Raw genomic sequence first — 25350 nt, 5'->3', positions numbered from 1 at the left:
AGTTGACTCCACTTATGTTGTTGACTCTGAATGCACTGGTGATGGAATTAACGTTGCAGGACTACGGAGAAGACTATTGAGGTGTCAATACCTCCAGTGTTGTGGCCTGATTAGATCCATATTTTTGTGTAACTGGAAGACAGGGTTCTCTGTGGCCTATGAGAAGGTTGGTTCATCTAGGGGCAGAATTGACCATCATACCACAGCACCGGCCTTTCCTGGTAATCCAAATGTTCCTTGGGATACACTGTAGGAACCTATACTAGATGCATTTAAGGGGAAACCAGTTTAAAACATGAGGGAGAAAGGGATAGAAGGATATGCTGATAGTATGAGATGAAGAGGGGTGGGAGGAGTCTTATATGGAGCGTAAACACCACATGAAAGAATGATTTGCATTCATCTAGTGACTTTCATGGCCTTTCATACATGGCTTTACAGCCAATGGAGTACTTTTGAAATGTAGTCACTGTCATAATGTAGGAAAAGTACAGCCCCGCTGGGCCCTATGCTCTGTTTCTGTGCTGTAATTTTGATGTAAATCGGTAGTGCACTTGTTGAGTAGATGCGTAGCGCATCATTACGATTTGAAATAATACATGTTTCACCATTTTAACACTGATGTTTTATGCATGCTGTTGAATCAGCGTTCATTATCATTCATTGATAGTAGAACAGTAATGGGGAATCTCTATTTATTCAGTTTGATTTCAGAAGGGCTGCTATGCTTGGAGGGAGCTGAGAAACTTCACGGGTTGCTGCGCGCAAGTCAAGACACTCGCAAGTTACTTATTCCTGAATTCTATGAAACGGGAACTTCTTGGTTGTTAAGATTAATTGCCTTGATCTGTACAGAACTGGATGATTCAGCAGTTTTGCGTGCATCTCTAGCTTGTTATTGCAGTTTGCAAATCAAGGTCGCGTCTTGCTATGGTAAGATGAGAAAACTGAAAAAATAAATCTGATGATGTAAGCAAAGTATTTTCAGCACCTCAAACTTTCTACATGTGGGCAGTCAACTTAAACACCTATGCTGAAACTCAATTTGTGTTCAATTCAATGTAGGTGTTATTTATTCATGGTAAGTAACATGAGCTTCTGAAAGAACTCGTAATTTATTGGGACTTTGTTCATGGAGAAGCTGGCCTGGGTTTTTGTAGAATTGGAATGACTCTGGAGCCATTTAAAATATGGTGGGTGGAAACTGATGCTGGGATTCCCACCCCAATCCTAGCATCTTCAATTTTTAAAGGTGCGGGCTTAAGGTGCTGATAGCCTTTGTGATATGATGTATGTGTACCTTTAAGGGAGCTTATTTTAAACTGCTATCAATCACTCCCACCTCAATAGGATGTGATGTATTAGCCCCATGACTTGTATTCGATCTACAGCAGCAGACGCTAGGAGTCAGGTATGTATACTTAGCCTCCTATTTAACACTATTTGTATATAACCTTATCTTCAAATAAAGAACCCATGTTATTTTTTAACCAAGCCTTGTATGATTGGTACATTTACATCGAATAGAAGAATGCAACAGTGGCCAGCCTGCTTCTGACTCAATTGGCTCCATTGCTGGGGGGTAGGGGTCTCCTAGCCCCATGAACCTTTCACCCAGTAGGGCCAGCTTCTCCATGACTCGCAGTTATTGGCCCCTCGGAAGAGCCATGAACCATACTGTGGACTTGGGAACCTTTTTTTAAGTTAAATTAAAAAAGTCCCACCCATAGCCCCCACGTCACTTCCATATCACTCATGCCCCTCCAATCCAACTTGTGCCAATGCATGGCCTTGCACCAATCCCATGGCCCATTATAGCCCTCATGCCAACTTGTGCCAACTAACGCCCCTCGCCCACTCCCCAAGGCCCCTTATAGCTCCCATGCCAACTCATGGCCCTTACATGGCCATTCAGCCAGTATAAACTATATTCTATGAATGCCAATGTTACTATATGGCTCAGAACCAATGATCCATATAGTAAGAATGGTATGTGTGGAACAGCTCAGAAATCAAACGTCCATTCTCTTCCTTTGAAAAAAAACTGCTGCTTCTATAACGTTATAAAATGTCCATATGATGGACCATTAAATATCAATAACAGAGGCTTCAAATACTTCACACCTCTTAATCTCGTGCAAATAAACATTGAACCATTGACAAAAGAGATCACATTTACTATAACCACTTAAATATGTCAATCAAACAAAGTTAGAAGTTCTCTCCAGCTGTCAGAACAGAACCCCCTGCTGAGATAATCTCTGGATGTGTCTGGGCTCACAGACATGCATGCCTAATGAAGACAGGTGTGAGAACTATTTCAGTACAACTGGATGGCCTCATGTATGGCATCATCACATTCCCCGTTATGTCCAATTCCATGTGTGTGACAGTCTCTTTCTTAGCCCTGGGTGTTGCTTCCTGTCCTCCCTTCTTTTTGAGACAGGGACTTTTGGACAGTCCTGGGCCACATCACACCAGATCAATTATACGCTCGTTTCATTGCAAACCCTAGCGAGGGGTAAGACCAGCCCTCAAAACTCAACTCCTTATCTTGGTGCAGTTCAACCAGGGGTTGAATTTTCTCTACGGAGGGGTGGAAACAGAAGCCAGGTTTGATTTTTGGGACAGAAACTCGACTCCGGTAGGAAAATTAAAGATAAAATTTTCACGTAGGGAAGCCCTTCATGGATATATCCAATTAGAGCCAGTGAGGGTGGGAACCTAGGTGGTTCTGGGACTCATTTAGATTCCCAATGGCAGCTATCGCTGAGACTGCGGATTGTTCCAAGGGAGGGATTGGTTTGAGCCACAGCCTTCCACAGTGCCTCATGGAAGTGAGATGGTCTCAGCGGTTCTGGAGGCCCGATACCCAGGGCAGAGCAGACCCTCACTTCATCGATGGTGACCTGCATCTAATGCTGGACGCCATGAGGGAGACGAGGGAGTTACCCTTCTGGCAGGGTAACAGTAGGAGGCCCCCCTCATTGTTCAGCAGGGGCAGCTCTCTGTTCAGCGGTATCTGCTTCCACCTCCAATTCCTCCACCCCTCCCCCTTGATGGAGGCGAACTGCAATGCCCTCTACTTTTGCCGGGCCATGTCTGTCGTTAAAGGATGTGCTGGTCAGCGTTGGCAAAGAGGGCATCAGTGACGAGCACGATGCCCATGTGCGCGGACATTCGTGAGATGCCACCATGGTCCACAGCTGTTCCTTGGAAGGAGCCAGGTGTGAACAGATCCCAGGCCACAGTGACTTTGATGGCTACTGGCAGGGCTGCGAGGTGTGAGGCCTTTGGTGATGAGGTGTCAGTGACCATCTCCTGCGACACTGGGCCTGCGTCATCTCCAGATATCTCCATCTTCCGAGTAGATCCTGCACCGAGGCTATGGCCTGCGCTGCCTTCCTTTCCCCTCTTGCCTCTCCTGATGCCCAGCTTGTTACGCTTCCTGTCGTCTCTCATCGGCACAGGTCCAGACATCGGACAGCCCTGCCTTCGGTGCCAGCTACAGCTGACTGTCCTATTGGGATTGGCAGCCCTGCTCCCCCTGCTCTTCTGCCACCAGAATGTCAGGGATGTACCGACCCTATTGTTGTGATAATAGTTGGTTGTGGTAATGGACTCCAGTATTAGATACTATACGGCAACTCTGCACTAGATATGGTGTCACCTGACCTGGGATTGAAGGTCAGATGTCACATGGAGCCTGTCTAGATAGAATTCAGTTATTGCAGATATGTGTTCATGTTAGGGAAATGTGTTATCGGTGAAGTTAGCACAGCTACAATGTCGACGACTTGTGTGCATCATTGAAACAAAAAAACAAGACGCTTAATCAATGCCTGAGCTCTGGCTGCCCACTCTCCCTGTGACCTGGGAGGTCATCTCCTTACCCAAGTGCCAAGTCCCCCTTTACCCAGTGATCCCCTGATGGGTTTGGGTAATGTCTTGGCCAGCCTCCTGCCTGTGATTAGCGCTGACGCCAGGGTCAGAGTCCTGAAACTGACATGCCACCCGGGGCCAGTATTCTCAGGCCACCCCACCCTGCACACCCCCCCCACCCCGCAACCCCCCCACCCCCGCACCCCCCCACCCCGCACCCCCCCACCCCACACCCCCCCACACCCGCACACCCCGCCACCCAGCATCCCCCCACCCCCCGCACTCCCCCACCCCGCACTCCCCACCCCCCGCACCCCCCCACCCCGCACTCCCCACCCCCTACCCCCGCAACCCCCCCACCCCATACCCACCCCACCCTGCACCCCCCCCACCCTGCACCCCCCCACCCCGCACCTCCCCACCCCACACCCCCCCCACACCCGCACACCCCCCCCACCCCGCATCCCCCCACCCCCCGCACTCCCCCACCCCGCACTCCCCACCCCCTACCCCCGCACCCCCCCCCACCCCGCACCCACCCCACCCTGCACCCCCCCCCAACCCCGCACCCCCCCCCCACCCCGCACCCCCCCCACCCCCCACCCAGACACCCCCCCCCCACCCCGCACCCCCCCACCCCCCGCACTCCCCCACCCCGCACTCACCCCTCCTCACTCCCCCACCCCACCACCACCTCCGATCCCCTTTAGAGGGACTTGGAAATTCAGCCTTAGGAATCAGCGTCACTATTTTATCGTGATATGTTGGAGTAAATCGGAGTTAGTGGAATATCCATCCAGTTTGCACCCTGTCCTGTGGGAGTGCTGCACTGTCAGAGGTGCCATTTTTTGGATGAGATGGGCATTAAAGATCCCAAGACACCACTGCGAGGAATATGACAGGGGAGTCCTCCCTGCTGCCCTGTCAATATTCATCCCTCATTGACATCACATGAACAGTTTAATTGTTTATTTATCTCATTGATTGTTTGAGGAAGCTTACTGCGCATCAATTGGCTGTCGTGTTAGCAACGATTAAACAGTAACTATGCTTCGAAATGACTTAATTGTCTAAAAAACACTTTGGCCGGAATTTTATGAACCCACTGCATCGGAGATGGGGCCGTAAAATGGGGTGAGCCATTCTCACAGAGTCACAGAATTGTTACGGTGTATAAGGAGGCCATTCGGCCCATCGTATCTGCACCGGCTCTCTGAGCATCTTAACTTAGTGACAATCTCCTGCCTTCACCCCGTAACCCTGCACATTGTTTCCATTTAAATAATCATCCAATGCCCTCTTAAATGCTTCAGTTGAACCTGCCTCCACCACACTTCCAGTCAGTGCATTCCAAACCCTAACTTCTTGCTGTGTGAAAAAGTTTTTTCTCACCTCGCGTTTGCTTTTTTTGCAAAACACTTTAAATCTGTGCCCTCTGGTTCTCGATCTGTTTACGAGCAGGAACAGTTTCTCCCAATTGACTCTGTCCACAACCCTCATGATTTTGAAAACTTCTATCAAGCCTCCTCTTAGCCTTCTTTCCAAGGAAAGCAGTCCCAACTTCTCCAATCTTTCCTCATAACTGAAGTGTCTCACCTTGCAACCATTCTCGTAAACATCTTCTGCACTCCCTCCGGTGCATTCATATCCTTCTTAAAATGTGGCACCCAAAACTGTACACAGTACTCCAGCTGAGGTGTAACCAGTGTCTTAAATAAATTAATCATAATCTCCCTGCCTTTGTACTCTATACCCCTATTAATGAAGCTTAGAATACTGTATGCTTTAGGAACCGCTCTCTCTACCTGTCCAGCTACCTTTAATGACCTATGTGCATATGCACCCAGGTCTCTCTGTTCCTGCACACCCTTTAGAACAGTATCCTTTATTTTATACTGTCCTTCCATGTTCTTTGTACCAAAGTGTATCACCTCACACTTCTCCGCACTGAACTTCACTTGCCACCTATCTGCCCACTCCACCAAGGTGTCAATGTCCTTTTGAAGCTCTACACTGTCCTCCTCACAATCTAAACTCCATTGACTTTGGCGTGTCTGTAAAACCCCACTGTCGTAAAATTTAACCCTTTGGGGCTTGAGGTTACGAAAGGTGCTGTAAAAATACAAGTCTTCCTTTCACAGGGAGCGCCCTGTCACAGGACTCAGGTGTCAACTCAAACGGTCTCCCCTGTTAAGCAAAATCAACTCTGAATCGCTTTGTTTTCAATGCAAGCCGCTTTAAAGATGAAACGAGAAACATGGCGCATTATTGTTCCCCCAGCCAGGGTAGGTATTGAGATAAATCAGGCGAGGAACTTCTCCTGTTCCTCTTACTTCATGTGGCTGGGGCTTTTTGAAAGGAAGTGAGTTGTACAGAGCATTGACACCTTCATCCAGTTAGTCCTCTGAGAGCAACACCAGAAAAAAAAGACTAGCATTACTATAGCGCCTTTCACAACCTCGGGATGTCCCAAACCACTTTTCACTGTTGTTATGCAGGAAGCGCGGCAGCCCATTTTGCGCACAGCAAGATCCCACAAACAGCAATGTGATCGCAACCAGTTAATCTGGTTTTAGTGATGTTGGTTGAGGGATTAAATATCATCCCTGGACACCAGAGAGAGCTCCCTGGTCCCTCTTCGAAACAGTAGCCGTAGGATCTTGACTGGGCCTTGACCGCTGACAGGGCAAACGGTACCTGTGACAGTGCAGCGCTCTCCCACATGACTTCCGTGGGAGCGTCAGGGTTAGATGAGCGTATGCGCTCAGGTGCGTGGTGGAGTTTGTGAGTGTACAGAATGGAATCTTGAGAATAGGGGGTTTGATGCTGACTCAGGCTATCTGGAACCTTTAGCGTTCCCAGCCAATGACTGCCTCTCCCTTTGCTTGGAATGGAGGTTTCGCAGCCATAGGGCAAGCCGAGGTTACCTCCGTTTTGATTGAGGGATGATTGGCCTTCGCCTTGGAGTTTGCCAGCAGACCACTTTCCGAATGAAATCAATCCATTTCTTCCCTCTGCCAGCCAAGATTGCTCAATGAATGAAACCTCTTCACCTGGGCCGAATATCCTGTGACTCAAGTTTATTGTGCTGTTTTCGAAATCAGTGAAGATGATAAATCCAGAAATCTGTAATAGTAAATCTCCTTTTTATTAATAATGATAAGTGGTTTAATAGGAATACATGACCAGCGAGGTGTTTATAACTGCCTCAGGTTTTTTTTTTCAACTGCGAGGAGGATATAAAGTCACAATGATTTAACACAGAGCATTTTATGACAACTTTATTGTTTTAGTAGCGGTCTTCCCCCTGCCAGAGGTAAATTCCTCGATTTCTTCTTTCAGTTTTATTTTTAAATTCGTTATTACATTGAGAGGTAATAAAACGATAACACAGTTACCAGGAGAACAAAGCTCTTGCTGAAGCCTTTGCATCCTCTGATCACCAACAATATTCCACAGTTAGTGTGCCCTGCACCTGAATCCAACAGGGAAGGAACCAGCCATTTGCAAGTGTCTATCCCAGCTGCGGTGCTGAGGGGGTGCTGAATTGTCGGCGCCTTTCAGGTGAGGCGTTAAACCCAGGCCCCTCTCAGGTGAACGTGAAAGCGCCCGCGGCCTTTATTTCGAGATTGGCGAGGGGGTGCTCCAGGGGCAACAGTTATCGGAACAAGGAGACGGGGAGTGGGAGTGGGAGTGGGAGTGGGGATGCACACATAATTGAGTGTGTATAAGACTGAGATAGATAGGTTCTTGATTGGTAAGGGGGATCAAAGGTTACGGGGAGAAGGCGGGAGAATGGGGTTGAAAAACTTATCAGCCATGATTGAATGGCAGAGCAGAATCGATGGGTCGAATGGCCTAATTTCTGCTCCTATGTTTTATGGTCTTATAATGAATCGGCTTGGTTAGCAATGGCAAGAGGAAAAGATTTTGCTGAATATTCTGGTGTAACTCAAAGAAAGAATGTGCATTTATATATAGCCTTCCCTGACCTCAGGACATCTCAAAGGACTTCACGGCAACTTAAGTTTTTGTCACTGTTGTCATGCAAGAAACACAGCAGCCAATTGGCGCACAGCAAACTCGCACGGGAAACTTGGGCTGGGATTTCCCAGCCTCCCCCCCCACCCCCACCACCCAACCCCTGCCCATGCACAGAAAACCATTGACGTTGTCTGCAGGAGACACAGAAGCCGGTTGGATCTTACCCAGATCCTGAAGGCACCCACCCCAGTTTCTGAGCCCCACGGCAGGAGGGCATTCTGGGAGCGGCAGCCCTGCAGTTTCCGGGGTTCGGAATGGTGGTGGTGGTGGGGCGGGGGGGTGGGGGGGTGGTGATGGAGGCTTCTGATCCACCCGGTGATGGCCACAATTCCAGGTTATAACCTCTTAATCCCACGTTGGCAGCTCTGGGCCTTCTTCCCGGTGACAGGCCCCGGGGTTAAGGGGGAAGAGCCTCCGGAGGGGGAGATTCAGAAACTGCGGAGAGGCTGTGACCCGAATGCGGGGCTCGGAAACTGGGTGAATGGCTTCAGGATCCAAACAAGATCCAATGGGAAGAGGCCCCAGAGCACCAAACACTGGATATGGAGGTTATAATCCAGAATTGCCGCTGTCTCCGGGTGGATCAGAAGCCTCCCCTCCCTCCCCATTCCGACCCCAACTCCATTCCTCCCCTCCACCCCGCTGACTCCTTTAGGGGGAAGCAATGGTGTAGTGGTATTGTTGCTGGGCTAGAGATCCAGGGGAATGCTCTGGGGACCCAGGTTCAAATCCCACCACAGCAGATGGTGGAGTTTAAATCCAATAAAAATCTGGAATTAACAGTCTAATAATGAGCTTGAAACCATTGGTGTAAAAAACCCATCTTTTAAGGAAGGACATCTGCTGTTCTTACCTGGTCTGGCCTACAGGTGACTCTAGACCCACAATGCACTCTGAAATGCCCCCTGAAGTAGGGTTGGGCAATAAATGCTGGCCCAGCCAGCGACACCCACATCCCATGAATGAATAAATAAAAAAAATTGCTGTGAAGATCTCCCCAGCTCTTCTTCCAAATTTACATGGAAGAAAAAGCAGCCATTCTGCTCTGCTCTGCCATTCAGCAAGATCATGGCTGACCTGATCGTGGTCTTCAGTCCACCCTTCTGCCTGCCACCACCAACCCCCACACCACTTGACTCCCTTGCAGATCAAAAATCCAACCCAGTCTCGAGAATAGGACCGTCAGAGGGCAGACGGGGTTTCAGTTTAACATCAAACCTGAAATTCAGCACCTCCGACCATGCAACACTCCAGTACCGCACTGGGAGTGTCAGCCCAGGTTATGTGCTCAAAGTCTCCGGAGTGAAGCTCAAACTACAACTGCCTGACGTGGAAGTGAGAGTGCTTACTCACTGAGCCGCAGCTGAAACTGTGGACCTCGATCCTTCAGCTTGGGGTCTCAATATCAGTCCCCCCCCAAATAAATGCAGCGACCTCTGCCAGTGCTGTCTCAGCACAGGGCCTGGAGTCTATGTTTCCAGGACTGAAATCTGATTTGCCATGACTGTCAATCTCTCGTGCTGCAGCCAATTTGACGTGAAAGACCCAGTTTGGTCAAAAAGATTCAGATATTCAACAGATAGCCAACAAACATAAACCTCGCACAGCTAATAGCGCACTTTCCCATTTCCCTCTTGCTGCTTTCAGCAGTCACCTTACCTTTTGCAAGTTAATGTTTCAACAGAAAATACCATTGAGTTACAAGTTAAAGGCATTTACAGTGATAAATAAGGAGCTAATTCTTTAGCTGGACTCCAGTTGAGCTTGAAACACTTGCCCCTCCCCCAATGATTTTTTTTAATCGATCCTTTATATCATGATTCTCTAGAACACTCCTTATCATCACAGCGGACACCCTGAGTTTTCCACAACGCATTATATCCAAGTTGTTAGGATTCAAGGGCATGAAACCAAGGTGACTTTCACCTCTTACCCCACTGCAAACATTTCCCAACCCTGCAATTACACAGAGCCCTCTGCAAGGAGAAATAATAACAGCCGTGAATCAGATGAACGTTTAGCTAATGCGGGCGCTCAGTTAGTTATGCTCCCCTTTTAAATCAACGTAATGCGACTTGTTTTGTTTTATTTTTGCAATTAGGATTGTCAACGGCTTCTGTCTGTTCCATTGCTTCCCGTGTCGGAATGTAAAGGCTGCTTCAGCAGCCTGCATCGCCCTCCAGTAATCAGAATGGTGATCCGAGGAACTGCTTTCAGCCACAGGAGGGTTTGTAATCATTAGGGCAGAGGGATGCAGCAATCGGCAGGGTGTCAGGAGGCAAGTCAGGCACCGTCTGAGGGAGAGGTGGAAGCAGATTCAATAGTTACATTCCAAAGAACCTTGGATAAATACTTGAAGGAGAAAATCATTGACAGGGCTATGGGGAAAGAGCAGAGGAGTGTGCTTAATTGGATAGTTGTACCGGCAAGCCAGTATAGGTGCAAATGGGCTGAATGGCCTCCTTCTGTCCTGCATCATTCTAACCTTCTAAACTCAAGCTCCTTTGGGAAAGGCTGACGAAAGGGAGAAAATGCTTCAATTCCCAATCTGGCTCCAGAGAAGTGAGGGATTGTGTCGGAATAAATTCTTTGAATTAATTTGGGATGGAGTGCAGGGTTCACTAGAACTGTGCCAGAGCTTAAACGGTTACGTTGTGAAGACAAGCTTCATAGACTAGTGGCAGGATTTCTCCCTTTGGGTTGGGTCCCCGACATTGGGGTCAAATGGGGGTCAGAGGCCCGCGCTGTGACAGGGTAACAGTCACCCGGCTGCGATCTTCCACAAATTAGCTAATGAAGAATTGCAGGCGTGCTCTTGAAGCTGGGGTTTCCAATGAAATGGAGACACAGCAAGCTGTCTTTTCAGGTAAGAGACAGGGCGCCTCAAGGTGTAGCCAAAACAGGCTCGAGGGGCTGAATAGCTGCCTCCTGTTCCTATTACTCCAATACCTATGCCTCCTGTTTCTACACCCTTATTCAAAAAGACAGGGAGACCAGAAAGAGGCAACCATAGGCCAGTTAGCTTAACATCTGTCACTGGAAAAATGTAGATCTATTATACAGGATGTAATAGCAAAGCATTTAGAAATACATTTTTAAAAATTCATTCACGGGATGTGGGTTCGCTGGCTGGGCCAGCATTTATTACCCATCCTTAGTTGCCCTTGAGAAGGTGGTGGTGAGCTGCCTTTTTGAACTGCTACAATCCATGTGGTGTAGGTACACCCACAGTGCTGTTAGGAAGGGAGTTCCAGGATTTTGACCCAGCGACAGTGAAGGAACGGTGATATATTTCCAAGTCAGGATGGTGAGTGACTTGGAGGGGAACTTCCAGGTGGTGGTGTTCCCATGTGTCTGCTGCCCTTATCCTTCTAGCGGCCATGGGTTTGGAAGGTGCTGTCTAAGGAGTCTTGATGAATTTCTGCAGTTCATCTTGTAGATGGTACATACTGCTGCTACTGTGTGTCAGTGGTGGAGGGAGTGAATGTTTGTGGATGTGGTGCCAATCAAGTGGGCTTCTTTGTCCTGGATGGTGTCGAGCTTCCTGAGTGTTGTGGGAGCTGCACTCATCCAGGCAAGTGGGGAGTATTCCATCACACTCCTGACTTGTGCCTTGTAGGTGGTGGACATGCTTTAGGTTGTCAGGAGGTGAGTTACTCTCCACAGGATTCCTAGCCTCTGATCTGCTCTTGTAGCCACAGTATTTATATGGCTAGTTCAGTTTCTTGTCAATGGTAACCCCCAGGATGTTGATAGTGGGGGATTCAGTGATGGTAATGCCATTGAATGTCAAGGGGCAATGGTTAGATTCTCTCTTGTTGGAGATGGTCATTGCCTGACACTTGTGTGGCACAAATGTTACTTGCCACTTGTCAGCCCAAGCCTGGATATTATCCAAGTCTTGCTGCAGTATTTGAGGAGACACGAATGGTGCTGATCATTGTGTAATCATCAGTGAACATCCCCACTTCTACCTTACAATGGAAGGAAGGTGAAGATGAAGCAGTTGAAGATGGTTGCGCCGAGGACATTACCTTGAGGAACTGCGATGTCCTGGAGCTGAGATGACTGACCTCAAGCAACCACAACAATCTTCCTTTGTGCTAGGTATGACTCCAGCCAGTGGAGAATTTTCCTCCTTATTTCCATTGACTCCAGTAATATAATCATGCAGAATCAGCATGACTTCAAGAATCATGCCTGACACATTTATTAGAATTCTTTGAGGAGGTAACAAGCAGGATAGATAAAGGGGAACCAATAGATGTAATATATTTGGATTTCCAAAAGGTGTTCGATAAAGTACCTTACATAATTCTACTTAATAAAATAAGAGCCCATGGTTTTGGGGGTAGTATATTAGCATGGATAGAGGATTGGCTAACTAATAGCAGGCAGAGAGTTGGGATGAGGGGAGCATTTTCAGGATGGCAATCTGTAATTAGTGGCATACCACAGAGATCCATTCTGGGGCCACAATTATTTACAATATATATTAATGACTTAGTTGAGGGAAGTGACTATCACCTAGTTTGCAGATGACACAAAAATAGATGGGAAGGCAAGTGTTGAGGATGACACAAGGAGTCTACAGAAGGATATAGACAGGTTAAGTGAGTGGGCAAAAACTTGGCAGATGGAATATAATGTGAGAAAATGAGAGATTATGCACTTTGGCAGAAAGGATAGAAGAGCTGAATATTATTTAAATGGAGAAAGACTGCAGAAGTCTGCAGCACAGAAGGATTTGGAAGTCCTCGTGCATGAATCACAAAAAGCTAACATACAAGTTCAGCAGGTAATAGGGGAGGCAAATGGAATGTTGGCCTTTATTTCAAAAGGAATGGAGTATAAAAATAGGGAAGTCTTGCTAAAAACTATACAAGGCACTAGTTAGACCACATCTAGAATACTGTGAACAGTTTTGGTCCCCTTATCTAAGGAAAAATATACTGGCATTGCAGGCAGTCCAGATAAGGTTCACTAGGTTGACCCCAGGTAAGGAGGGATTTTCTCATGAGGAGAGGTTGAGTAGGTTGGGCCTGTACTCATTGGTGTTTAGAAGAATGAGAGGTGACCTTATTGAAACATATAAGATTCTTAGGGGTAAAAGCAAAAAACTGCGAATGCTGGAAATCCAAAACAAAAACAGAAACAGAAATACCTGGAAAAACTCAGCAGGTCTGGCAGCATCGGTGGAGGAGAGCGCAGTTAACGTTTTGAGTCCTCATGACCCTTCAACAGAACTAAGTAAAAATAGGAAAGGGGTGAAATATAAGCTGGTTTGCAGGGGGTGGGGGAGGTTGTTGGGACAAGCAGCCAGTAATAGGTGGAGATAACCAAAAGATATCACAGACAAAAGGACAAAGAGGTGTTGAAGGTGGTGATATTATCTGTGAAAGCGGGTTTTAGTAAACACCTTGTCAAACACCAGGAGAGAAACGGAAAGCAATGAAGGTGAACAAGGCAAAAGAGAGATACGGAAATCCTGATGGAGAGTAGAGCAAAACTTCTTCAAGGTAGACATTTCTTGAAGAGAAGCAGCAGTCAATTAAACACAGAGATAAAAGCAAAGAACTGCGGATGCTGGAAATCCAAATCAAAAACAGAAACAGGGCTTGACAGGGCAGACACTTAGAGGTTGTTTCCCCTTGTGGGAGAGTCCAGGACCAGAGAACATAATCTCAGAGTAAGGGGTCACCCATTTAAGACAGAGATGAGGAGGAATTTCTTCTCTTCAGAGGGTAGCCAATCTGTGGAACTCTTTACTGCAGAGGGCTAGAGGCTGGGTTGTTATGTATATTCAAGCTGAGATAGTCGGGTTTTTAGACAGTAAGGGGATCAAGGATTATGGGGAAAAGGCAGGAAAGTCTTTTCTTTTATTCTTTCATGGGATGTGGGTGTCACTGGCTTGGCCAGCATTTATTGCTCATCCCTAATTGCCCTTGTTCAGACGGCATTTAAGAGTTAACCACGTTGCTGTGGGTCTGGAGTCACATGTAGGCCCAGACCAGGTAAAAACAGCAGATTTCCTTCCCTAAAGGACATTAGTAACCCAGATGAGTTTTTACAACAATTGGCAATGGTTTCATGGTCATCGTCAGACTTTTGATTCAACATTTTTATTGAATTCAAATTTCATCCTCTGCCGTTGTGGAATCGAGTCTGCTCTGCCGATCAGTGAGATCAGGGCTGATCAGATAATCCTCCTCCTGAAAGTGGAATTGAGGATTATCAGATCAACCCTGATCTCATTGATTGGCTGAGCAGGCTCGATGGGCTGAGCGGCCTACTTCTGCTCCTATGTCTTGTGGTCCTTATGATCTATGTTCCACCCCCTGCCATCCTCGGGGTCAGTGAAAGTGGCGGACACCAAAATTGAGATTGTACTTCGCAAACTGAAAGAAGCAGCTCGTCAAGGTATCGGAGGAAGGTATCTCCTTTCTGCTGAGCGTGTCGACGAAGTTATTATCGTTGAATGATTCAAAACAAATGGACTTTTCGTGACAAAATGCACAGGCCAGGAGTTTCCGGTGGTCGAGCAGGGGCCCCGGCGGGAAGGCCTGGGAGTGGTCAGGAAGCCCACCTTCACCTGCGATCAGGCCCTGGCCGCGATTTCACGCTGGCTGGCTGGCCAATGAATAGCCAGACAGTGTGAAATGCGCACTGCTGGGATGGGAGTTGGGGGGGGGGGTGGAGGGGTGAAGAGGGGGAAGGGGGGGGCGGGAGGAGCGCTAGGGCTGAAGTTCGCGCATGCGCGCGCTTCCTGCGCTTGCACAGAGCTGCCTCAGGGAGCTAAAGAGTTTTGAAATAAAAGGTTAAAAACTTAAGCGATGTCAAAAACGTGACACCTCACGTGACCCTGTCACATGAGCAGGGTTAAGAGAACATATGATCCGTACCTAGGGGTCAGTCACCTGTTGGACAGAGCTGTGTGCACAAGCAAGCATGGAGACATCTTCTAGCTTGAACCGTTTACTGTATATATGTACATAGTTCTTGTCATTAATAAATACATACGGTTAACCTAATTAAAACTACAAAGACTTCATGAAGGCCGACTGAACAGTATCCAACACCCTACAATATGAACTACTTCCAGCATACATAGAAAATGTTAAGAATGAAACTGAAAAAGTTTTATTTGCTGTTGGAAACCTCATCCCGTACATGCATGAGGTTTCCTAAAATATCCAAAGGCTGCTCGGCCTTTTCACCAGCGAAAGATCTCATTTAGTTATTACTCTAATAGCCTTATCAGTCCTGTTAATTTGTCAGCGGGTGTGCTGCCGATTCCCAAAATTGCGCCTGTGGTCGGTGGGTGGGGGGGGGGGGGGAGCGGCGGGACGCTTTCCCAAAAACATCGCGCGTCACTTTATGCTCATTCGGGTTGGGCATGCGCCCGCCCATCGAGCGTAATGTTCCGCCCATACAGATCGATATATCCCTTCGTGCTGGGTAAATCTTGCACTGAAACTTGCCGAGTGTACAGAGATTTTTATACAGATCCTGGAGAGTATTTCTATATTGCAGCAAAGTATAACTCACTCTCTATATATACTCAAAATATTGATTTGAGAATGAATTCCCTATTTGCCTGGAGATGTGAGTGCTTTGCAGATACCAGGTTGAAAGGGATGTCAGTGGTTTGGATATTCAGCTGCCCATAATGACAGTATTGATTTTACACTGTGCGTCCTTTAAAGTGAAAGCAGACCTGTTGAAAATTAATAAACTTGAAAAATTTCAAAAAATATTGAGCCACCAATCTTAATTTGTCATTAATAATGCTGTGGCAACTTTTAAACAGCTATGATAGTTCATATTGTAGGGTGTTGGATACTGTTCAGTCGGCCTTAATGAAGTCTTTGTAGTCTTAATGAGGTAAACTGTATGTATTTATTAACTACAAGAACTATGTACATATATACAGTAAACAGTTCAAGCTAGAAGATGTCTCCATGCTTGCTTGTGCACACAGCTCTGTCCAACAGGAGACTGACCCCTAAGTACAGATCATATGTTCTTTTAACCCTATATTTGCCAGTCCCCTATGCTGCAGTTTAAAGGGAAAGGAGTATTACACTGTCTTCCACTCAGTGGCTAACAAAGGTATACTGATATTTCCACCTGTGGGAGGGTCCAGACCTAGGGCCATTAATATAAGGTAGTCACTAATAAATCCAATAGGGAATTCAGGAGAAACATCTTTCCTCAGAGTGATGAGAATGTGGAACTCGCTGCCAGAAGGAGTAACTGAGGAAGTAGGAGCAGGCCTTACAGCCTCTTGAGTCTGCTTTGCCATTCAGTAATACCATGGCTGATTTTCTATCAATTCCACATTCCTGCTCAACCCCCTATCTCTTGAATCCCTCAACGTCCAAAAAAATCTGTGATATCAGTGTTGAGTGTACATATAATAACTGAACAACCTTTGGGGTAGAGAATTCCAAAGATTCACAAACCTCTGAGAGAAGAAGTTTCTCCACATCTCAGTCCCAAATGGCTAGCCCCTTATCCTCAGACTATGACCCCTCCCCCCTAGCTCTGCACTCTCCAGTCAGTGAGAAACAGCCTTGAAGCATGTACCCTCTCAAACCCGATTCAATGAACTCACATATTCTGCTTCTAAACTCCAGGAAACATAGGCCCAGTCTACTCAGTCTCTCCTCATAGAACAGCACTCTCATCCCAGGGAAGCTAGGTAAGGACACAAGAGAGAAAGAAATATTACATGTGACAGTCACAGACCTTCTATTTCTCTCTCCATAAAACCTGGCAGACCTGCTGAGTATCTCCAACATTTTCTGTTTTGATTATATTGTGGTACTTCTGTGGCGTCTTTCACCATCTCCAATGCCCCAGAGCATTTAACAGCCACATGTTGATAGGATGATATGAAGTAAGGCAGGAGGAGGCTTGTGTGCAGCATGAACATCAGCGTGGACTGGTTGGGTGGAATGGCCTGTTTCTGTGCTGCAGGTTCTGCAAGCGTCCACGCAATAAATGGGAAGTGGGAATTACCGGCACTCTGAAGATGTGATAGAGGTGAGGGAGCTAGATGCAAACGTGATGGAGAATCTGGATCAATGTCAAAGTCAAGAGCATTGATTGACAATAAGAATGAGTAACATTTTGATATAGATGGTTAACCATGCAAAGATGGAAAAAAGAATGTAAGATCTTATGTCACCTTTGGCTCTGAACCATAGGCAGTGGGTTTGCTAACACAGCCATCCTGGCTCTTAACTAACTGCAGAAATCTTGATGCACTCCGTCAGAAATCTCAAACATGTCTGGTGAAGAGGTCATGTAACTAACTATACACTCCACACTAATCTCAAATAGATTTCTTACCAGCTGAATGGTTTTCTCTGCTTTCATGAAGTGTTCAGTGATTCATTTTCGAAAGAATTCAATTTCACATAATGTCAAATGCAAATAATGAATACAGACATCAGGATTACTTCTAGTTGAATTCCTGTGACAATGACAACAGTACAAGAAGATCGATGAGTGTAATAGTGAAGGCAGCTGAAATTGTTTTAAACTTTATAACTTGGTTCTGGGGCAAAGATTTAAGGGTTATGAGTCCATTGAAAAACTAATAAAAAAAGCATTTGAAAACAAGACTGTTCTAAGGTAAATGCTGAGTGAGTCATTGGAAAGTATGTGTGTTCATCCAAACTGCGTATTCAGTGGATTTCTTGCTGCACAAAAACTGAGATTTTTTTTTGGAACAATGAATTAGCGACATTCCAGCCACCTTGAGCCAATTCTGTCACTCAATGCTTTCTTCCATATTCCTTGATGTTCAATGAAAATCTATCAACACAAAAGCAAAATACTGCTGAAGTTGGAAATCAGAAATAAAGAGAAAGCAGGAAATACTCGGCGGGTCCAGCATCATCTTTGGAGAGAGAAACAAAGTTAACGTTTCAGGTCTGTGACCTTTTGTGGGAACTGGAGTAAGTTAGAGTTGTAACAGGTTTTAAGCAGATACAGGTGCAGGGAAAGGGGGGAGGGTAGGAGAGAGAATAAGGGGAAGAAGGCGTTTGTGCTGATTCAGCAATTGGGAATTTGTTGGACGAGAACAAGTGTTCATTTTAAGTGGACGACAATCGCCCTGAGAGACCGAGTTATTCCGAATGGGCAAGTATGTGATAGGTTGGAGGACAGGGGAGTTTAAATGACAAAAGGGGGTGTTAATAATGAAAGTGAATGGGGTGTTGGGTGTGACTGTGGAGTGGGCCAGGGTGTCTGTAATGACTTGACATACTGGACAGGTTTCAACAAGAAACAGATAAACTTTACTACAGAGAGCTTTTCAGATGTTACACGCTTGAACCAGGTCCTCCACAAGTAGGCCTGCCCCCCACCACCCCCACCCCCCCACCGACACACCAGATTACCCGCGCTTAGGGCTGATTGGCAGGAGTGCCCAAGAACAATCACATGACCCCGGATAGACAGTAGGAGAGGCTATACCTTCAATTACTACATTTCCTCCCCCTTTAATTTTTTTTACAGTTTCTACTTACAGAGAACATTTGAATATCCAACAACATATACATATATACAACTCGGGTGATTAAAGATTAAGTCTCTGAAGTGCTTTCTTTATTCGGTTGGAGCTCTACCACTTGAGGTTATTCCACAGGATCGACATGATCAGGAACTGCAGCACCAGATACACCATTAGAAGGCGACAGTTTTGGGTTTGGCAACTCTACAGAGACATCAGGTTTTTCTATTCTAGGTCGATCTGTCACCAATCAGAGACTGATGGTTCGACGTTAATCACAGGCAGAATAGTTGGAATGTTTCTCTATCCTAAAGATGATCCACACATTTTTGAACAAATATAGGCAGCGCTTCATCAATAATTCAGACAGTGTTGAACCTGTAGTCAACTGAGGCATCACACGATAATTGAGAAAAAAGTGGGAGAGTTTCTATGCTACCTTCTGATAAATTCATGATAAATCAGCTAAATTATTTGATAAGGGATGGTATGAGGCTGTCTTAATATGTCTGATTCCATTTAAACTCATTAATTTCTGAAACTCTGTACTGGTAAAGACAGTCCCATTATCGGAAATGATGACTTCCTGTAGGCCCATGTGCACTAAAACAATGACGCAGCTTCTCGATAGCTGTGCTCGATGTCGGGGATCCGTCTTCATACACATCCATCCCTTTAGAATGCGCATCTACAATCAATAGAAACATGGTATCTAAGAATGGCCCAATATAATCAATATAGAGTCCAACCCAGGGTTGACCAGGCCACTCCCACAAGTGCAGTGCAGCTGAAAATGTAAGAGTCTGTTATGAAGGATGTGATAACAGGACACACAAAACATCAACGGGATTAGACAAAGTCAACATGGATTTATGAAAGGGAAATCATGTTTGACAAAACTACTGGAGCTTTTTGAGAGTGTAACTAGCAGAAAAGATAAGGGAGAACCAGTGGATGTGATGCATTTGGATTTTCAGAGAGCTTTGATGAAATCCTACATAAGAGTTTAGTGTGTAAAATTAAAGCACATGGGATTGGAGGTAATATATTGGCATGGATTGAGGATTGCTTAGCAGACAGGAAACTGAGAGTAGGAATAAATGGGTTTTTTTCAGAGTGGCAGGTGGTGACTAGTGGGTTACTGCAGGGATCAGTGCTCGGGCCCCAGCTATTCACAATATATATCAATGATTCGGATGAGGGAGCCAAATGTAATATTTCCAAGTTTGCTAATGACACGAAACTTGGTGAGAATATAAGCGGTGAGGAGGGTGTTAAGAGGCTTCAAGGAGATTTAGACAGGTTGAGTGAATGGGCAAACGCAAGGCAGATGCTGTATAATGAGGATAAATGTGAAGTCATCCACTTTGGTAGGAAAAACAGAACGGCAGAATATTACTTAAACGGTGATGGATTGGGAAATGTTGATGTGCAAAGGGACCTGGAGGTCCTTGGACATCAATCACTGAAAGCAAGCATGCAGGTGCAGCAAGTAGTTAAGAAGGTAAATGTAAGCCTTCATTGTGAGAGGACTTGAGTATAGGAACAAGGATGTCTTGCTGCAATTATACAGGGTCTTGGTGAGACCACTCCTGGAGCATTGTGTGCAGTTTTGGTCTCTTTATCTAAGAAAGGATATACTTACCATAGAGGGAGTGCGGTGAAGGTTCACCAGACTGATTCCTGGGATGGCGGGATTGTCGTATGAGGGGAGATTGGGCTGAATAGGCCTGTATTCACTAGAGTTGAAACATATAAAATTCTGACAGGAATGGACAGACTGGATGCAGGGATGATATGTCCTCTGACTGGGAGGGGGTCTAGAACAAGGGCTCACAGTCTCAAGATACGGGGTAGGCCATTTAGGACTGAGATGAAGAGAAACTTCTTCACTCAGAGGGTGGTGAACCTGTGGAATTCTCTACCACAGAGGCTGTGGAGGCCAAGTCACTGTATATAATTAAGAAGGAAATAGATTTCTAGACTTGAAAGGCACCAAGGGGAGAGTGCAGGAGTATAGCATTGAGGTAGATGATCAGCCGTGATCATATTGAATGGCAGAGCAGGCTCGAAGGGCCGAATGGTCTACTACTGCTCCTATTTTCTATGTTTCTATGACACAGGCAACTTCTGTTCTTGCTGACACTGGCGACAACGCTTGCCCATGCTTTCAATGTTACCATCAATGCCTGGCCACCAAATATAGCTTCGCGCAAGCATTTTCATCTTCGATATGTCTGGATACGCACTGTGAAGCTCTGTCAAGAGTGGTTCTCTTCCTTGCAACGGGACAATGACTCTTGATCCCCGCAACAAGATTCCATCTTGACAACTTAACTCTGTTTTTCGAGCATGGAATGGTCTCATCTCTTCAGACACTGGTGAATTTGACTACCCTTGCGATACAAGGTCTCGGACTTTCAACAAAATTAGATCTCTTTTCATCCAATTTCTAATTTGCTTCACACACACAGGCAGAGAATCCAAGAAATTCAGCACAAGCTCAGCTTCTTGTGGCAATGAAGCATGTCCAATTCTATCTGGTAACGGGAGGTGACTGAGAACGTCCGCATATGCAATATGCAAGCCAGGACGGTACATAAACATATACTTGTACACAGATAATATCAAAGCCCAATGTTGTATTCTTGCTGATGCTATTGGCAGAATGGTCTTATCCTCACTGAATAAACCCATTAATGGGTTATGGTCCGACACAATGGTGAAATGTCGTCCATGGAGGTACTTGCGGAATTTCTTCACTCCGAGTATCACCGATAAACCTTCCTTTTCTCGCTGGGAATAACCTTTCTCAGCTGTGGAAAGGGTTCTCGAGACATAGCCAAAGGGCCTTTCTGATCCATTTTCCATTCTATGTGATTACACAGCTCCTACACCGTAAGGAGAGGCATCACATGTTAATACCAGTTCTCCTGATGAGTTGTATTGTACTAATAAACACAATGAATGTAATAGTTTCTTTACTTTCACAAAGGCTTCTTCCTGTAGTGAAATTCATGGCCAACGATGATTCTTTTTAACAAGCGTAATGGTGCTAACGCTGTTAATAAGTTAGGGAAGAAGCGGCTATAGCAGTTGATCATACCCAGGAAAGACATGACTTTGGTTACACTGGAAGGAGAGGGCGCCTCTTTGATTGCCCTAACTTTATCTTCTACCGGATGCAAACTCATGGCATCCACCCTGTGACCCAGGTAAGTAACCTCTGGCATTTGGAATGTGCATTCTCTTTCTTTAATCCAAAACCAGCTTCCAAGAATCTTCTTAGCACCTCGTTCAGGCTGGCCAAGTGTTTGGTTTCAGTTGACCCTATGATCAGAACATCATCTAGTTATACTATCACTCAGGGAAGCCCTTGGAAAAGACCCTCTATTGTCCTTTGGAAGAGTACACAGGCAGACGATACTCCAAAGGGTAGGCGAGTATCCTGATAAAGACCTTGATGGTCACGTATCCTCTGGATGTGCCACCCAGTTCTAATTGTTGGTAAGCTTATCTGATGTACAGTTTTGTATGGGATTTGCCTTCAGCTAGCTTTGCATATAAGTTGTCTATCCTTGGGTAGGATATTTATCTAGTTTGGCTGCCTTGTTCACGGTCAATTTATAGTCCCCACAAATGCATATAGTTTGGTCAGGCTTCACCACTGGGACAATGGGCACTGCCAATTCCGAGAACTGGACAGGTTGGATGATGCCCAGTTTTTCTAACTGGCACAGTTCTGTATTCACCTTCTCCTTCAACGCATAAGGCACAGGTATGGCTCTAAAGAAAAGGGGGTGTTGCCTGAGAACCCACATATATTTTTTGCTTGCAAACCTTTTAACTTCCCTAACTCGTCATGAAATACACTGTTGAATTTCCTTAGCAGCTCAGGAACTCATCCTGTTCTCAAGTGAAATATTTCAGACCAGTCAAGCTTGATTTTTTTGTAACCAGTCTCAGCCCAGAAGACTGGGCCCTTCTCCTGTCACTAGGATCACTGGAAGCTGAGCTGTCTGTTGCCTATAAGACACCGGTACTGTGGTGATGCCCTTTACCGGTACAGAATCTGCAGTGTAATGTCTTCAATTTAGTGGTTATCTGCTCCAGATTCAGTGGCTGGGTAACTTCATTTAGGTATTTAAATGCCTGCTCTCCTGTCACTGTTGTTGAGGCTCCTGTGTCTACCTTCATTCTTAGTGGCTTCCCATTAACTTGGATTGTGACAGTGATAGGTTTGGTTTTATACAGGGAATAGATGTCGGTGTTGGCAGCTTCAGGTTCTGTGTATTTTTTAGTTCAGTCATGTTGGTTGCTGAGTTACAGGCTGTTTGGGTTTCACCCTGCGTTGCTTTACTACACGATCTTTCTGATGGCAGCAATGACATTCTGCCTCCTTAAATCTACAGGCGTCCGGTCCGTGGTCACCCCCACATCTATAAGAGATTAACCTCGGAGTCGCTGCTGAAGTGTTTCTACTCGGGCCTTTCCCTGTTTCTAACAGTGGACGTTGCCTCTCGCTGCAGTGCTGTGTCTCTGGGTTTTTGAGCCACACCCGGTGGTAGGTTCCTGCCCCACATGAAAACCAGCTCCATGTTGTATGTGTTGCAAAGTCTGCGAGTCCCTCGCAGCACGTTCCATGGCGAGGGAGATTTCCAGGGGACGCTTCAAATCGATGTCGACTCCTGCGAGTAAACGGTGCTGAATGGTCTCATCGCAAACTCCACAAACGAATCGGTCCCGCAGCATCTCACTGAGTGTGTCCCCGAAGTCACTGTGTCCTGTCAACTGCTTCAGTTTCACTATATAGGTTGCGATGGACTCTCCCGGGGTCCTAACTCCGGAATTCAACTTAAACCACCACATTATTATTCATGGCTTCGGCTGGGAAAGTGCTTTCGTGAGGTCCACTAATTCATTAAAGGACTTAGGATTGGGAGCATTTGGGGCAGTCAGACTGTGGATGAGATTGTGTGTCTTGCTACCACATACACTCGAAAAGTTTACTTTCTGCTTTTCCTCTGCGGTAATTTAGTTCGTTACAAAATAAAAGCCAAGACGCTCGACACACTGGCTCCAGTCTCCAAAGTCGCATCGTAAGGATCGATCCTGTTGAAGAGCAGCATGACTGGTGAGTCATCTTTTCGCTTTCTTAAGATCCAATGTGCCCATGTTAACAAGCTGAGGTGCAGCGTGGGAGCTGTTTTACCCTCCTCACCAAATGTAATGACTTGACGTACTGGACAGGTGTCAGCAAGAAACAGATAAACTTTATTAGGGACAGCTCTTCAGGGGCTATGTGCTTGAGCCAGGACCTCGTCAAGAAGGCTGACCCCACCACCCCCCGCCCCCCCACGCCCCCCGGATTACCCGCACTTAGGGCTCATTGGTCGGAGCCTCCAAGACCCCTGATGGACAGCAGGAGAGGCTATACCGTCAGATACTACAGTGTTATAGAGCGAATATCTCTTCAGGATGAAGAGCTTTCTTAATCATTTTACGTTTAGTGGTGGCATCACACTGGAGGTGGAGGAAATGGCAGAGGGTGATCTGTTGGAAGTGGAGGATTGTGGGCTGGAAGATGAGGACAAGAGATTAAGCCAACTGATACCATATTTGACCTTGAGATGAGCTTCCGACCTCAAATTTGTGTCATTGCTAAGGCTGCCTATCTCCACCTCTGTATCGTTGCTTAACTTCACCCATCTCAGCTCATCTGCTGCTGAAACCCTCATCCATGCCTTTGTTCATTCCAGACTTGACTATTCCAATGCTCCCCTGGCTGGTGTCCTACATTCAGCCCTCCATAAACTTGAGATCATCCAAAGCTCTGCTGCCCGTGTCATAACCCACAGCAAGTCCTGTTATCAGTTTTGTCAATTGTGATCAGTTAATCAAGGCCCTGTGCTAATAGAGAGGGGGAACTTTGTCATGACAGAGACACTTAAAGTGCCTCTAGTTATTGCAGTACATTGTCAGGTAACAGTTGCAATGGACAGTATGTTGTAGACAAATATACAAAAATATGCAAAAGATCTTGAACTGCCTCAGCCTTGGGTCAAAACTCTTGGCTGAATCAGAAGATCGTGTGTTCAAACCCCACCCCAGAGACCTGAACATATAATCCAGATTGGCAGTCTAGTGCAGTACTGAGAGAACGCTGCTCTGTTGAAGGTGCTGTCTTTTGGATGGGGCATTAAACTGAAGCTCTGGCTGCCCTCTCAGTATACATAAGAAAGAAACACAGCACTGTATCTAAGAAGAGAGGGAATTCTCCATGTCCTGGCCAATATTTATCCCTCAACCAACATCAGAGATTACCTGGCCATAGTCTCATTGCTGTTTGTGGGAGTTTTCTGTACACAAATTGTTTGTAGTGTTTCTGTCTTGAAAACAGTGATTACACTTTGAAAGTACTTCACTGGCAGCAGTGGAGGTTTTGAATGGTGCTACAAACATGCAAGTGTTTTTCATGACATTTCTGACTGTGTAGTGTCTGCAATAATGAGAGTACATCACTGAACCCATTTAGTAATGTTATACTTCAACAGAGATAATGATTTAGCATACTTCCAAACTGGCCTTTCAGCTAGTTCCAGCTCCCATGACTGAGCTATCGATACATACTGAGCTATGTGCCATTAAAATCAGGACTCCCATAGATCATTAAGATTCTGCAGTTTAGTCTGATCAATGTGTTTAACCACATTAGCACATTAACAATGCTCATTATACACATTGACATATTTTTATGATTCTACTCTTCTGATTGTGTGAATTATAAGGATATATGACAATTCTTCTTTCATATGACGAAATAATAACAGGTAGAAAATGACAAGTGTGTGACAATGAATGTTATAACATAACCGATGAGGGTTTTAACACATCAATAG

This window comes from Carcharodon carcharias, chromosome 13 (genome assembly GCF_017639515.1).
Source record: "Carcharodon carcharias isolate sCarCar2 chromosome 13, sCarCar2.pri, whole genome shotgun sequence".
NCBI classification, from domain to species: Eukaryota; Metazoa; Chordata; class Chondrichthyes; order Lamniformes; family Lamnidae; genus Carcharodon; species Carcharodon carcharias.
This window is presented reverse-complemented; position numbering follows the sequence as displayed.